The sequence below is a fragment of the Pseudonaja textilis genome, chromosome Z, assembly GCF_049901715.1.
Source record: "Pseudonaja textilis isolate UNSWEBS1 chromosome Z, rPseTex1.2, whole genome shotgun sequence".
Taxonomy (NCBI): domain Eukaryota; kingdom Metazoa; phylum Chordata; class Lepidosauria; order Squamata; family Elapidae; genus Pseudonaja; species Pseudonaja textilis.
In genome coordinates this window covers 107,114,347-107,130,524 of record NC_142008.1, presented here as the reverse complement: position 1 = coordinate 107,130,524, position 16,178 = coordinate 107,114,347, and the positions used below count along the sequence as shown (strand labels likewise).

The 16,178-nt window shown below is 44.1% G+C and overlaps 1 long non-coding RNA gene across 1 annotated transcript in view; it reads right to left on the bottom strand.

The window, feature by feature from the left end:
- Window positions 1–15,379, bottom strand: part of LOC148124222 (uncharacterized) — a 32,528-nt gene extending 17,149 nt beyond the window's left edge. The window contains exon 1 of the long non-coding RNA XR_015739904.1: window positions 15,256–15,379. This is a non-coding gene — a long non-coding RNA (uncharacterized LOC148124222). The remainder of the gene's footprint in view (window positions 1–15,255) is intronic.
- Window positions 15,380–16,178: the final 799 nt, after the last annotated feature.

Below are 16,178 nucleotides of genomic sequence, written 5' to 3'. Positions count from 1 at the left end.
TATTAAAAATTTGAACCCATCCCTGATTATATCCAAGGAAAATATATATCACTATATTGAGAAACCATCTCTTAATGATAGTGGTCGCTTATGAGTTCTTTGAAGTCAAATATTGAAGTTCAAATTTAGGTAACTGAGTTGCTAGGTGCCCACATTGCACAAAAAAACACTTTTTTCAATTACAAGTTATTGAATCATCTATAGATTGGCCTCAGCATAAAAAGCTAATTCATAAGGGCTTTTTTTTCTAACTACAAGGAATTAGCCCAATACATTAACTCAAATCATATTAAGGATTAGTATCTTATGAAAATTTCAGACTGCCTAAATAATACATTTTGGGATGATCAAAGATGCTTCTCCTGGAGGATTCTTGTCAAAGTCAAGAATTGCAAGTCTTGTCTACCAAAAAGATGGGACAAGTCACAATAGCTTTAATCCTGCTTGCACAAGAATCTCTGCAAGAAAGAAACAAGTTGCTATTAAACTAAGTTGTAAGTGTCTGCAGCTGTTGTCTCAGACCTCTTCTGCTTCATCTGCACAGGAGACAGAAATATACTCAAGTCAGTGCATTATACTATTTTTCTGATCTTTCACTTCGCTGTTCACCTCTGCCAAGTTATATACTTTATCCAGGAGCCCATGAATGTGACAAATGGTCTGTATTCCTCAATAGCCTGCAATACATTTCATGGAATTTAACACACAGTTAGTGATATATCTACTATTTTGGAATATGTTTGCAGCAGTACAAAACAAGCAAAATGGTATCACCACTTTCCCACTTGGTTTATTTAAGCGCAAATGCACAAATATATTTAATATCAAAATGCATTTTGCCTCACAATGCTATGGTTATTTTCTTTTCTTTTTATTTCTTAGTATTTACACACTGAAACATGCACAAAAAAGAGATATGGAATAACATCACCACTTTCCTTATCTTCCCAAGAGACAACCTACCTTTTAAAATAACAAATGGAAGTTAAGAGGGATTTAGAATATACAGTTAGTAAATACTTTACACAGGGGTGGGCTGCTGGGGGTTCACAGGGTGTCGGAGGAATAACCCTTTGAGCTAGGATCGCACACTCGGAAAAACCCTAAATCCCACTCCTGGTTGGCCCTGCCCACCCCTCCCTCCCAGGAGTCCCCACACGGCCTGTTTTGGATGCAGGTAAGAGCAGGGCTCAGGCAGCTGGAGGCTTGAGAGTGGTGAAAAATGGGCCTCCCAGTAAGTTTGGGAAGGCAGGAATGGGCTCATTTCTGGATTCCAGAGAGCCTCCAGGAGCCTGAGGACTCAAGGAGTTCTCACTCAGGTCCACTCAGGTCCACTCACTTGTGTGGGCGTTATTCCCCATTCCCATTGGTCAGTTTTCCCAGCAGCCAGCTATAAAAGCAGGCTGCGGGGTCCAACTGGCTGCTGATTGCTGCGAGCCAGTTCCAGGCTTGGCAAGCACGGTCAGCCCTTTATTTGTAAATAAAGTACTGTTGCACTCATGCTCTGGTTCAGCCTCTCATTGCTCAAACTTAACACTGGCGACGAGGATGGGATGGCTACCAGAAGCACCTTGCAACCGCTGAGTCACTAGCCACCGATCTACAGCCCAGAGAGAGCGATCGGCTGGCAACAAGGGAAACGCTGATCCGCAGCCAGAGAGAGCGGTCAGCTAGCGAAACGAGCGATCAAAAAGAGCAAACGCAGATCCGCAGCCAGAGAAAGCGGTCTGAGTCAAATAGTTAGAAGCGCCTGTAGCCGCTTGTTAGCCTCGCTACGGGAAAGTGAAGCGCCAGCAGCCGCAGCCGCTTGATTTGGCGCGAAATTCAAACGGGTGTCATTTGAATTTCGAGCCAGTAGGAATCACAGCACAGCGCTGTAGAGAGTCACTAACGCCCACTTTTTGGCGCGAATCAAGACACCTCCAACGGCTAGCAGCCAACGTGGTAACCCAGAGAGAGAGAAAGAGAGGGTAGCAAAAACCTCTCCAGAGCTGATATCACTAGTAACTCACGAGCGCTCGTAGTCCCAGAGAGATTTCTCCCGCAGGTAGCCCAGCCGCTCCAGCACCATGAGTTCCAATCCAGTATTCCCGGCGCTTAAACCAGACGAAGAGAAGTGGGAATCGATAAGAACCGCTTTCAATCATTACATCGATGCGGTCGGCCTGTCGGATGCGGAGAGCATCGGAAAAATCCTATTTCCTAATCTATCATGGAGCCACCGCTTACGATACCGCTGCAGCACTCGTGGCGCCGAGAGAATTAAAAACGCCCGTGGTCCGGAGTTGCTTGAGATCCTCACAAACCACTACGCCCCAGGCCTTCACAAATCGCCAGGAGGTTCACGTCCGAATGAGGAAGCAATCAAGTAAGGAGACCATCAACCAATATATGGCCGCCTCAGAACAGCAGCCCTGCACTGCGGGTTTGGAACATACCTGGAGGACATGCTCCTCGATCAATTGGTTTGTGGGGTCAAGGATCTCAACCTACAGAGGCGACTGCTAGCTAAAAAAGACCTCAACCTCGCGCAAGCGGTAGAGGAGGCCCTAGCAGCCGAGCTAGCAACGAACTCAGCCACCGAAATTCAGGGCCCAAGCGCCAAGCTAGCAGCGTTCCCAGTCCATTCCGAAGAGGTGGAAGCGGAGGAAGGCCACAACGATGAGAACGATGTCCATCGCCTCACCAATGACAGACGGTCGCAGGTAGGGGCCAAACAAGAATACACCGTCCACCCAAGCACATCACCCTGTGCCTAGCCTGTGGGGATCACATCAAAGGGCCACCTGCAAGTTTAAAGGAGCCGCTTTAAACAACTGCCATAAGAGGGGGCACATTGCGAGAGTCTGCCAAGCCCCCCAAAGCGCTGCACAAAGACCCCGTCCTCGCACTCGGGACCACAGAGGCAAGTATTAAACTGTCGCACGCACCGCCTTGCCAGGCGACTTGCCACTCTGTTAGTAAAATTTCTCTCTCCGTTTCCCTAGAAGGTAAACCGTGCCACATGGAGGTTGACACAGGGTCAGCGCTCAATAATCTCGTGGAACACCCTCAAGAGACTCCACCCCAGCCTATCTACTACCCGGCTTCAGAGATGCCAGTTCGGTCTGAAGGACTACCAGGGGAAGGCCATTCCCGTGATCGGCAGAGGCAAGTTCTTTGTCAGTTTTAGAGCTTTTAAAGGCCACCTACCTCTAGTGGTAGTTAACGGCAATCTACCCACCTTATTGGGGCTCGATTGGTTTCCCACCTCGCCTAGGGTTAACAGGAGTCCATGCTGTCTCAACCTCAGACACTGACTCCTTATTCGCTGACTACGCAGATGTGTTCAGCGAGGAGCTGGGGTGTTATAATGGAACCCCATCTCGCTCACCGTTGACCCCAGGCAGTCCCAATCAGATTAAACCACGAGAGTTCCATTTGCTATTCGACCAAAACTAGACGCTGAATTGGATAAACTACTAAAACAAGGGGTCATTGAGCCAACAGATTTCGCCAAGTGGGAGACGCCCATTGTCACACCCTCAAAAAGATGGTAGCCTGAGAATTTGCTCGACTACAAGACAACAATCAATAAATATTTACAAGTTAGCGCCACCCCGTGCTCCGCTATTCAGCACTTATTGCACACATTCGAACCGGGCAGTATTTTTGCTAAATTGGACATGTCTCAAGATATCAACAGTTCCCTGTTGATAACCAAACAGCGGAACTTCAGACCATCGCCACTACAGGGGTGCCTTCCGATGCAAGCGCCCAATTTGGCGTAAGTGTTGCCCCCGGTATTTTTCAATCCTCATGGAGCGGATTTTACAGGGCCTCCCTGGTGTACCCTACTTCGACGACATCTTGGTCTCGGCCAGGACAGACCCCAACTCTTCCAGAGAGTGCGAGCAGTGTTAGAGAGGTTCAGACAGCATGGCCTCAAGTTAAAAAAGAAAATGCGCCATTGCCACTAGACAGGTGGACTTTCTGGGTTATAAAATTGACGCCTGGCATTCACCCCTGGAGTCCAAGGTCAGGGCGATCCACGAAGCTCCCACACCGACCTCCAAAACGGAGCTACAAGCTTTCTTGGGACTCCTAAACTTTTATGCATCCTTTTGCCCCATAAAGCCTCAGTAGCCGAACCCCTACACAGATTACTAGACAAAAAGTCACCGTGGCACTGGGGGCACAAAGAAGACCAGGCGTTTAACGCCACAAATCACTACTTACGCCAGAGGCAGTGCTCATCCACCCGACCCCAACCTTCCTTTAGTACTGGCAGCAGACGATCCCCTTTGGAATTGGGGCGGTCCTTAGTCACCGACTCGCCAATGGCGCCGAGGCCCCCATCGCTTTTTTCTCCAGGACGCCTCGGCCACGGAGCGAAATTACAGCCAAATAGACAAGGAAGCCCTAGCAGCTGTTGCAGCCGTGAAAAAGTTTCACGAATTCCTTTTTGGCCACTTCTTGAACTGGTCACCGACCATAAGCCCTCCTGGGCCTACTGGCCGGCGACAAACAGACACCTCAAGTCCTCTCCCCTCGGATGACAAGGTGGACGCTTTTCCTAGCGGCCTACTCATACAAACTTATCCACCGCCCGGGCAAAACTCTATCCCACGCTGACGCACTCAGTCGCTGCCCTTACCCGCCCGGCTGAAGACCCAGCTCCTGTCAATGCCATTTTTGAAATCACCCAGTTGGACCTGCCCATCACCGCCTTTGACATCGCCGCCAAAACCAAGGCAGACCAAACGCCGCCCAGGTGCTCGACTGGGTGAGGAGGGGGTGGCCGGGAGGCAATGTTGATAACAAATTCGCACCCTTTAAGACTCGCATGCAGGAGCTGTCCAGTTTGCAGGGTTGTCTACTGTGGGGCACTCGAGTGATCATTCCGACCTCGCTGCACTCCGAGTCCTGGAGGCGCTGCACCAGGGACACCCCGGCATTGTGAGAATGAAGGCGCTGGCACGCAGCTACGTGTGGTGGCCGGGTCTAGACGAGGACATTGTCAATTGGGTAAGTTCCTGCAGCATTTGCCAGAATCCCGCCCTGCTCCCCCATCGCCACCCCTACCAGATGGGAGAGCGCCAGCGCCCTTGGTCTAGAATCCATATCGATCTGGCCGGCCCCTGCATGGAAAGATGTTCCTAGTGGTCGTGGACGCTTATTCCAAGTGGATAGACGTGGCGCAGCTATCCACGACCACCACACTAGCAATCACCAACGTGTTAACGCGCCTGTTCGCTACCCATGGACTACCCGACTCCTTGGTCTCCGATAATGGCCCACAGTTCGCATCAGTAGAATTCAGCCGTTTTAGCCAACCTAGGCATTCGCCACATTTTAACAGCCCCATTTCACCCTGCGAGTAATGGGTTGGCTGAAAGGGCCGTCAGGACCACCAAAGAGGCCCTCGCTAGGTTTGGCAGAGATGACTGGCACCACAAACTCTCACGGTTCCTGATGAGCCAGCACTCAACCCCTGTGCAGTCACCAATAAGTCCCCAGCGGAACTTCTGATGGGCCGCGCCTGAGGACTGTATTAGATAGACTGCACCCACAATACTGCCCTGACTCTCCCCTCGCCCACTTCGGGGTTAGACATTTTATGTTACAGGAGCCGATATTCGCCAAGGAATTTCGCTGGGGACCCACTTTGATTCCGGGCGAGGTCATCGCCGCCACCGGGCCGAGATCATATAGAGTCAGGCTGGAGGATGGTCGCGCCTGGAGGAGACACATAGACCAACCCAGAAGGCGCCTCAGCAACCTCGCAAACAAGAATCCAGAGTCTCCAGTCGAAGGGGAACCGTCCCATCCGCCACCCAGCCACATCGCACCCAGTGACCAGTCTGCGCCAGCGGTCGCTCCGGGCAGCCCAAACCCGGACAACAGCGCCCAGAGAGTTGATCAACCGGATCCAACCCACGAGAGTTTGACTCAGAAACCAACCCGTGGTTTCCGAGGATGCCCAGTCCAGAGAGAGTGTTGGCGACACTATGCCAGCTCAACCGCCACAGACTGATACCGAACAGTCAGACAATGTTCCCGAGTTGCGCCGCTCCGGGCGCCAACACAAACCCCCATCTACCTCAAGGACTATGCGTGTTCGCATCTGGGGGAAGGGGTGTTATGTCCTGAGGACTCAAGGAGTTCTCACTCAGGTCCACTCACTTGTGTGGGCGTTATTCCCCCATTCCCATTGGTCAAAGTTCTCCCCAGCAGCCAGCTATAAAAGCAGGCTGCGGGGTCCAACTGGCTGCTGATTGCTGCGAGCCAGTTCCAGGCTTGGCAAGCACGGTCAGCCCTTTATTTGTAAATAAAGTACTGTTGCACTCATGCTCTGGTTCAGCCTCTCATTGCTCAAACTTAACAATATTCAATTTGCACTCTGAAAAATTATCACATTGATGGTGGGCTTTTGTGGCTTGGTTCTGGGAACTGCAGGAGTTCAAAAATTAGCTTGAGAGTTACATGCAGCCTGTGAATAACATGTAACCAGGAGTGGGATTCTAGCGGTTTAGACTGGTTTAGACAAACCCTTGCCCTGAAAATCAGCTGGCAGCGAATCAGTTCGCTGTGACTATCATGTGGGCCCACCCCCGCCCCTGCACTTTACTTACTTATATCATCTCAGCTGATTAGCTGGTTACTTTTGCTGCCGAGAGCTATGGCCCTTTGACGTGCATGTTGTAGGTCTCTAGGGATGCAGAACAATGGAATATGAGTAGATTTTGAGTCAGCCTTAATCATGATTTATTGTCAGTGTTTTTCGTATTTCAAGCTTTCAACTCCCAGAACTCACCATCCAATTGTCTGGGAAATTCTGGAAGTTGAAGTCCACACATCTTGAAGTTGCCAACTTGAAAAACACTGTTTAATGCTATACATGACAAATATAGAAGGCCAAAACTACCTATTTGGTCTACCTATAGGGAAGGAGTGAGGATGTGAGGATTGTATGCCAAGTCACGGCAACAAAAAGGCAGATATTTAAAAAGTAAGAAATAAACTAAACTACCATTGCACATACATACATACATATATACAGCAGACATGCCCATGTGTGTGTTCATTCACTTACCTGTATAAAATGTCTTTTCCTGAGACAGAGGAGGGAAAAACTGCTATACTAAGAAATTATCACAAGGAGAGCAGCTTCGAAAGCTAATAATTAACTAAACAGTTTGCCTAGAGTTCATTCAGTCTAGCTGGTCTGATTTGAATAAAGTTAAAACAAAGCAAAGTAAGGCAAATGTGTGGATGGAAAAAACATACATGAGATATTTTGAATCCCATCTGTAGGCAAGGCTTGTTGAAAGTGTTGTTTTGTCCCACCCTTTATAGTTAGAACTTATGTTATTGTTAACACCATTGCCTGACCTTTATGTCCCAATCTTTCTTTATCCACCTACTTAATTCCTCCTCTATTCAACAGTGTACAGTTTTCCAATTTCCTAAAACAAAAACAAAACAAACAGCTACTAGACACAGAATCAAATCAGCAGAGTTGAATGCTTTTAGTTGTATCAGACATTGCTTAATAGGGAAGTATCTGCTACAGATATGATACTTGTTGGCTCCTACATAAGGTTGCATTTTTGTAAATACAGCCAATAACTCAAGGGCTTCAAGGACAACTTATGGATTTCTTCCCAGAGGTGCTACTAATAAATCTAATAAAATGTACTTTTGGTTAACGGAGAAGATATAATTGTAGCCTCATTTTTTTCCCCCACATATCCTACCAAACTGTATTCTCTTCACAATTTCTTAAACATGTATATTTTCTTGGTTTGTAAACCATCCACAATTAATAGGCTCCATGATAGTCAAAAACAGATGAAATACTTTGGTGGTTAATCTCCATAAGCAGTCTCACTCAAAAAATGCAAAAACTAATAAAAGCAGCATCCTAATTGCTTCTAGGGCCATTTAAAGAAAACTGTGATTGTATATATGTACGATAAAAATGGGAGGCACAAGATTTATCTTCTTGCATATTACATATCATACTTATCCTCCTAATTTAGAGGGAGGAATTTCCAAAAGGCACTGGGATTGTTTGTGAGCAATGGCTTTTTGATTGTCCTCCAATGAGTACAGTTTTAAGAAAGTATTTCCAACTTAGCTGAGAAACTTTTTGCCTTTGGACGTTTACACCCACATGCATAAAAGAAACAAAAATAAAAGCTTTTTGTGGTGAAGAATTTTTCCTTAATGCTATAAAGACTTCCCCTTAACTCTTGGAAAATAGGACATATTTGTGTTTTGTTCATAAAAAAATCACCATCTACAAGAGTTTACCTTGAAATATCAAGGATCCAATTTCCCTCAGAAATATTTGTAGTGTTATAAAATTAGACTTTCATTATACAATTAAAATCTTTGATGGCTGCCACTTTGTTGGAAATTTTTATTTTGAATGACTGCCGTGTTTCTGTTTCCATAAACATTTCTTTCAATGTTACTTCCTCACATGCTTCTAATATCTTGATGTACTGAACACAATACACATCCAGGGTTTTCATTAGAACACATTCCAGTGGGCTCATTCAACTCAGTAAAGGCCTTTCCCATGGCTGAGTGGAAATGCTCTCCACCCATCCTTCAGCTGACAGAAAAATTATACTGGCATGAAATTTTCTATAGTCACTGCCAATCCCTATCCTGCCTCTATTGCTTCTGTATCAAGTCAGCCCCAGTTCCCTTCAAGATAATGAGGATAAAACTGAACAGATTTGTATAAATGTAGAGGCAGTGGTTGGAATATGAAGATAATTCTATTTTTATTATTTATTATTTAAATTTATTTAGTTTGTCAAGCATGTATGAGAAAACAAGTATAAATATGAACATAACATATATAAGTATAAACAGGTATAAGTATATATATAATAAATGATTACAAATAAATGGGAACAGTAGGACATTAGCACAGCCAAAACTGTTTCTTTCATGGACTAGAGGAGTGGTTTCTCAGCCTCAGCAACTTTAAGATGGATAAATTTTAACTCTCAAGATGCTCCAACCAGTGTGCTGGGGAATTCTGGGAGTTGAAACCTGCCTCAAAGTTGTTTTGCTTGAGAAACACTGGTTTAATCTGAACACTGGGAGGGTTTGCTTGATTTTTGGTCTTCGTAGGCTATTCCAAAATTTTCTCAGCTGGAGTAGAATAAGAAATGTTTGGAATTGTAACCACCTGAGGTTAATTTCATCACATCTTAGTGGATACTGCTCTATTGAGCCCCTACTCCCTCTTATTGTCTGTTCCTCCTCCACTCTCAAATAAGCAGACAATTATTATTGTTAAATAATGCTCCACAGATAGCCATAAAAAGAAATTTCATGTTTAAGAGCTTAATCTCCATGCCCTCTAGAGGTAAAACCCTGGATGTGTCTTATCTGTGACTGGAACACAGACACATCCTCAGCCGTTTTAAGCTAAGGAATAAAAGAATTTTAGCTCAATAGCAATAGCACTTAGACTTATATACCACTTCACAGCCCTCTCTAAGTGGTTTATAGAGTCAGCATATTTCCCCCAACAATCTGGGTCCTCATTTTACCAATGGAAGGCTGAGTCAACCTTGAGCCAGTGAGATTTGAACTGCCAAATTTCTGGTAGCCAGCAGTCAGCAGAAGTAGCCTGCAGTACGACAGTATAATTGTGATGGTTCCATGCAAATACTACTTTAATATACAATATCTCCCACTACAGATAGTTGATTTACAACCATTCAGTGACTGAAGTTACAATGGCACAGTGATTTATGATTGGTTTTCAGACTGAATTATTGTTGCAGTACCAGTTATCAAAATTGGGTGCTTGGCAACTGACATGTATTTATGATCGTTGTACTATCCTGGGTCATGTGATCATGATTTGTAACCTTCCCGGCAGGCTTCTGACAAGCAAAAAAAAAATGGAGGAAGCCAGATTATTTAATGACTGCATGATTCACTTAATGACTGTTATTATGGCAAAAAGGTCATAAAATGGGGCAAAAGTCACTTATTAACTGCTTGCTTGAACAACTTAAATTTTGGTTGTAAGTGAAGGCCTACCTGTAATTATTACCTTTTTTATCTTAGTATGAGATAAGATATAAGATGTCCATTCTAGCTTATCCTATCAACTAAAGTTTAGTGCAATGAGTAATCTACCCAATGGCTTGATGGTTTGCGCTTATAATCTGCACACATACAAAATGCATATGAACAGGTGAGCTATAGCCTTGAACTGCCTCTCCTTTTCTTCCATTTTGTGACAGATATTGCTGTAGTTTCTAATTAATCTGTATTTTTAATTATAATAAACTTTTTATGCCCAATAATAAGTTAATCTTCTCCAACAAAATCCTTTTCAGATGTGTGGAGTGTCAACTTTTGTGAGACTTTGGTCACAGTGATTGGGAATTATGGAAGTTGAAATCTAATATATTGGAACCCCAAGAAAGAAAAAAAGCTACCATGAATTATCTTCAAATAAGATCATATTCTAGATTTCTCAACAAGATGTGGTGGACATATTGCAATTTATGAATGGATTGCAGGCCTTGTCATAAAATGGTTGCTGAGGGGGAACTATTTTTTCACAAATTAACTGCCATTAAAACAAGATAAGGCAGTGTTTCAGATTCAACAGGGGAAAAAAGCTTTAATGGCCCTTACGGAGCACCTGTTATCAATTCCTAAATAAAAGCCAGGGTTGGGTAGCTGTCTTCTCCAGCACATATGAGAGCAAAAAAAATAAGCCTTTTGTTTAATAAGTTGTTGAAAAGAGTTATGTACATTTGTTAAAGCTCTACATTATTTTAATACAGTTTTTCAAACCTGGCAACTTTAAGATGCGTGGACTTCAACTCCTAGAATTCCCCAGAAAATATGTTATGTTGTCCAGTGGTGGGATTCAAAAATTTTTATACTGGTTCTGTGGGCATGGCTTGGTGGGCGTGGCAGGGGAAGGATACTGTAAAATCTCCATTCCCACCCCACTCCTGGGGGAAGGTTACTGCAAAATCCCATTCCCTCCCCACTGTACTAACCTGCTTCCCAGCTCTGTTCTCCTGTGTAAGGCAACAAAAGAAGACCCGGCCGATCAGCTGGGACTCAAGAGGCAGAGAATAGATGGGGGCAGGACCAGTCAGAGGTGGTATTTGCCGGTTCTCCGAACTACTCAAAATTTCCACTATCAGTTCTCCAGAACTGGTCAGAAACTGCTGAATACCACATCTGATGTTGTCTGAGGAATTCTGGAAGTTCACACATCTAAAAGTTGACAAAACACTGTTTTAATAGAACTTTCTGAGAAGAATGCTGCTTGCCACCCTTTAAATTACCTTCTGCAAAGCACCCCTTATTGCACCCGGTCCTAGAAGGGTGGATAGAAAAGCACCTTTCTGAATGACTCTGATTTCATTTGAATCATTTTAATTTTCTGAGATTATTTATAGGGCCTAGAGATATTCCTTGCAATGAAGACAACATGGAAGGGTAACACTTCTCTTTGCAGGATGTAGGATAGCATCGATATCCAAGTTAGGATCTATTATCCAAATTAGAAGGGAAAGAGGTATTGATAAACACCAAATGAGATGTCTTTTCTTTGACTTACCCCAGATGCCATGTTTAAGGTCTTTTTTGTTGCATACAGAAGAATATGGACACAAGTTCAAAATGCTAGGACTTGCTGTTGCACGTTTCCCTGACCAGTATATCAAAAACCAAACTAATATATGCAAAGTGCTTGTTTCAATTTAAGTATGTAGTTCCACTACATATAATTAACATAACAAGAAGCTTATTTGGGTAGATGTAACGGCTAGACTAGTTCCATTTGATGGCCTAAGGTCTTGAATCTTCTGATCTCTTTCTTCACAAAATGTCTACTCCTCATAAGCAGCAAAAGTCATAGACATTATTGCATTCTAAAAATAATAAAATGTATTTACACCATAAAATACATCCTTCACAATTAGGGGAAATCTTTTCAATTTGCGCTTCTTGAACACGAGAGATGTTCATGGCATTTTGCTAACCTTCTTGTTTTAGTACCACAAAATAGTTCCTTATTCAATGACAGTAAGGAAAGATGAGAATTTTTAAGATATTTATATACAAGCATTTATATTTCCCTGCTAGATAGGTTTTTTATTCATACTTTTATATAAAAACTTCAAATGTGTTTTCACCTAAGTTATTTAAGAGGCGATCAATACTCAATAGAATTTGAGCTGACAGTGCAAATAAATTGCTTTTAAATATAAAATGGGCATAATTAGTAATTAAGACATTAGGCTAGAAAGTGGAAATCATGACTTCTAGTCCTGCCTTAGGCAGAAAGCTAACTGGGTGACCTTGGTCAGTCGCTTCCTCTCAGCCCTAGAAAGAAGACAGGCAAACAACTTCTGAAAAATCTTGCCAGGAAAACTGTACACTTGTCTTGAGAATTGGACTTGACTGAAGAGAAGTTAAAAAGAAATACATTGGACTCAACTGAAGAGAAGGGGAAAAATACATTGCATTAGAACACTGTTTTCAGCAGGCCAGGATTATATAGAGAACTGAAGACTCTGCATTATAATTAACAAAATCCTTGATCAACTGCATGCCTGAATGTCCATATTTTGACTTAGCAGAAATAAGCAATCTTATCTGTGTGCTAGGGAACTTAGCTGCAAGAAGAAAAACAAATGCAGCAAGGATTCTCAAAGCAGTTTATTCTAAATATTACATATTTGCTGTTCACATAATTTTCAACAAAAGTTTCTTAAGGACCTGGATGAGTACAGGAGAAACATTGAATGAATAATATATCTGTGGCATAAAAATGATGAGAGGGCTCCATTGCTCATAATCTGTTGGTCTTTAGCCTTTTCATAATTAAATTATTTTTGTATTTATTGAATAATTTAATTTTTATAATTGTTTAAATGCCCCTCATACATCACATGAGATGGGGTAGTCATTAGATGAGAGGGGGGAAGAGTGGAGCCAAATAGGAAGTTTGCTTAAAAGCTTTGCCACATATTGAACAGGCAAAGGCCCATTCTCATATGTGAACATGCTTGTGAGAAGCCAGGGCACACTGGACTGCTTGAAAGCTTTATCACAAAGGGCACAAGACAATAAACATTCACCACAAGCGCATCTGTTTATGGACACAAAGGACACAGTGCTTGCCACAGATACCATCAACATGGGACTTGGCATCACAACACTGCCTCTTTTGGAGGGGGCTCCTGCCACTGCAAAATTGATGCACCCACTGCTCCAAGTAGATGTGGCAATGTTTAGGGTGACTGGATGCCTGCTTGAAACACTTTTACTGTAGGAAGTTAGCACTCACCCCTCTCCTAGAAAATTGAAATATCCTAGGAAATATTAAAAAAGCAGAATATTTCCCCTAAAAAGAGTAGAAACTCAGAAACAGAAATTCACCTCAGAAGTAGAAGCTCACCCCCACCTTTATTAATGGGTGGGCCATTAAGACCTGGGCCAGAATACTTTACATAACAAAGATCTCCAAGTAAAGCTATAGCAATTGCCAAAAGCCCTTTTCAGTGCATCATCATCCAGCAAGGCTCAACCAAGCCTGGAACTCAGGACAGCTTACAGAGTTGCCCCTGCATGGCCAAATGGGAGTCTGACAACCAATTAGAAACAAGCTTCAATTCAAATCCCAACAAAGGTTGTAAAACCCAAGCACTCTCAGCATGTCAGCCCTTTCTTGATCTCTTCCTTCACTTTGAAGCATGTGATCATCCTTCCTTTTCACTCTGGGACTCCAGGCCATGTGGTCCTGTCCACCATTAAACCTTCCAAACAGTCTCCATGTTTCCAGTGTCTTTTTCCCCATTTGGAACTGAAACCAGAAGGATAATTCTTTCAGCACTACAAAGCTCACAGTGGTGCCCAAGGGAGCGGCTTTTGAAATCAGAATGGGGTTTAAGTGAAACTTGAAGTGGGAGAGGAGTAGCAGGACAGAAAGCAACCCAGCAGCCAGCCACTGAACAAGCTCCAGAGATCACCTGTGGGACAGAGAAAAACAGTGCCTTTTTGTACAAATTACCAGCAGGTTCTTTCATTTATCCAACTGCTATGACTGTAAATTTACAGGGGGCTTGCTCTTCACTTTAATAACAAAAGATCTCTGCTTGCTCAAGGAATGCTGATGGCTTTGGGGTGGCTGGTGGCTACTAGTTATTAAATAAAACGGGGAAAGGATGCTGAAAGACTGAACAGTCACAAAAAGAATGAATGAGTCTGTATGTACAAGTGAGTGGAGGCGGACAGCTATGAGAAAATTTATAGGTAGGGCATTTTACAACTTTTTTTTCCCTGCATCCTTTCAATTTCCCCTTTTTGTACTGAATACACTACACTTCATTGTCTAGCAGCTAAAGGATGTAGTCAGGAGGCCTTGAATGCAGCTGCAAAGGGGAAAGTTGAGTAGCCGCTTCCAAGAATGAGTAGGATGAGGGGAAAGACTCCAAGGGATTGGCATTTATTTGTGGGATGGGGGCAGCTGATGTTTTAGAACTAGCTTGCTCGCCCACTCCTTGCTCCATATATACAAACATATTCTGTATAGTGTCAAAAATCACTAAAAAAGCTCCTTGCTTTGAAAACATTTTTAAAAAAATAATTGGATTTAATTGGGAAGCATGGAGCAATATCCTTGATCCTTCCCAGCTGTGGAAAGCTCTGTCTGAAAGAAGTGGTTTAATTTTTAACTCATTCTAGAGGCTTGACGAGGAAACAATAGTTTGCTTTGTATTTCTTGTAATGTATACCCTTCATTTCCTGGCACTCCAATATCTATAGCTCAGGAAAGATTACAGTTTCAGCCCACCACGTGCTTCTTACCCACTTTCACTCCCTCACCAGACAGGATTGGCAGCAGAAAGGATGTTTCTTATTGTGTACCACCTGATGGCTGAACAGCTCCCAGGCCTGCTTGAAATAACACAGATGGCACCTGGAATGGCTTATCATCCACAAAAACTTGTTGAGTCTTGAATTCCTTCCCATCCCCCTCCCCTTTGCCCTCTTCTGGTAGTCGAGATATGAAGCACTCCAAGCAGCACAGGTAGTCCTCAGCTTACAACAATTGAGCCCCAAATTTCTTTTGCTAAATGAGACATTTGTTAAGTGGATTTTGCCATTTCTATGATCATAACTGCCACAGTTGTTAAGTGAATCACTGCAGTTTTTAAGTTAATAACACTGTTGTTAAGTGAATGTAGTTTCCCCACTGACCTTGCTGTTCAGAAGGTTACTGGTGTGGAGCGGCGGTAATAACCTGAGGCAAAACTCGGAGAGAACTTCAGATTGTAACTTTATTACAAGAATAAAGGGCTGCCGAGCTAACAGGGCAGTCAGCTGGCGGCAACAGCTGATGCCATTTGAAAGCTCCTTTTATAGCTGGCTATCAAACGGCATCAGCCAATAGGAGCAGTCCGCGCCCCCGCTAGAAACGCGGACCGAAGTGAAGACTGCGGGTTAGTCCATTGAACGCTACACTCCTTTCCCCCAGAATGGAGCATGCATAGTCTTTAAGGTAGGCCAGGCGCTTGCGCAGGCGGCCAGATCATCTCAGTTCAGGTGGAGCTGCCGCGGGAGAGAAGTCCTCTGCTTGCTGGGCTGCTTCTGGAGTCGAAGGAGCTGGAGTCTCGGATTCAGGCGACCCTGGGTGAGGGACCGACGGCAGACCAGGTAGGCTTGCTTGCTTGTAGTATCTAAAGGAAGTCTCTCTGTGCACCGGGAGTTCTTTTTTGTTTGGGCTGTATCAAGGGTCGTCTGTAACCACACTCCATTGTCTTCTAAGTTGGTCGATGTGCTGGCGCCAGATGCGTCCGTCTTGCAGCAGGACCCTGCAAGACTTAGGACCTGTTACTGCCACAATTCGCCCTGGCACCCATAAGGGATAACCCACGTAGTTCCGGGCATAGACCCAGTCATGTTGTGCAAACTCCCTTGTCTGGCTTTCTGACCCTAGGGGGGTGACTGGAGCATCATGAGGATGGAGCCTGTCTAGGGTGGTTCTCAGACATATGCCCATGAGGAGCTCAGCTGGAGACTTATTAGTGGTGGCACAGGGGAGACTTATTAGTGGTGGCACAGGGGGTTGTGTGTTGAGCCAAGAGGTACCTAGAAAGCTTAGAGTGCCAGTCTATAGGGCC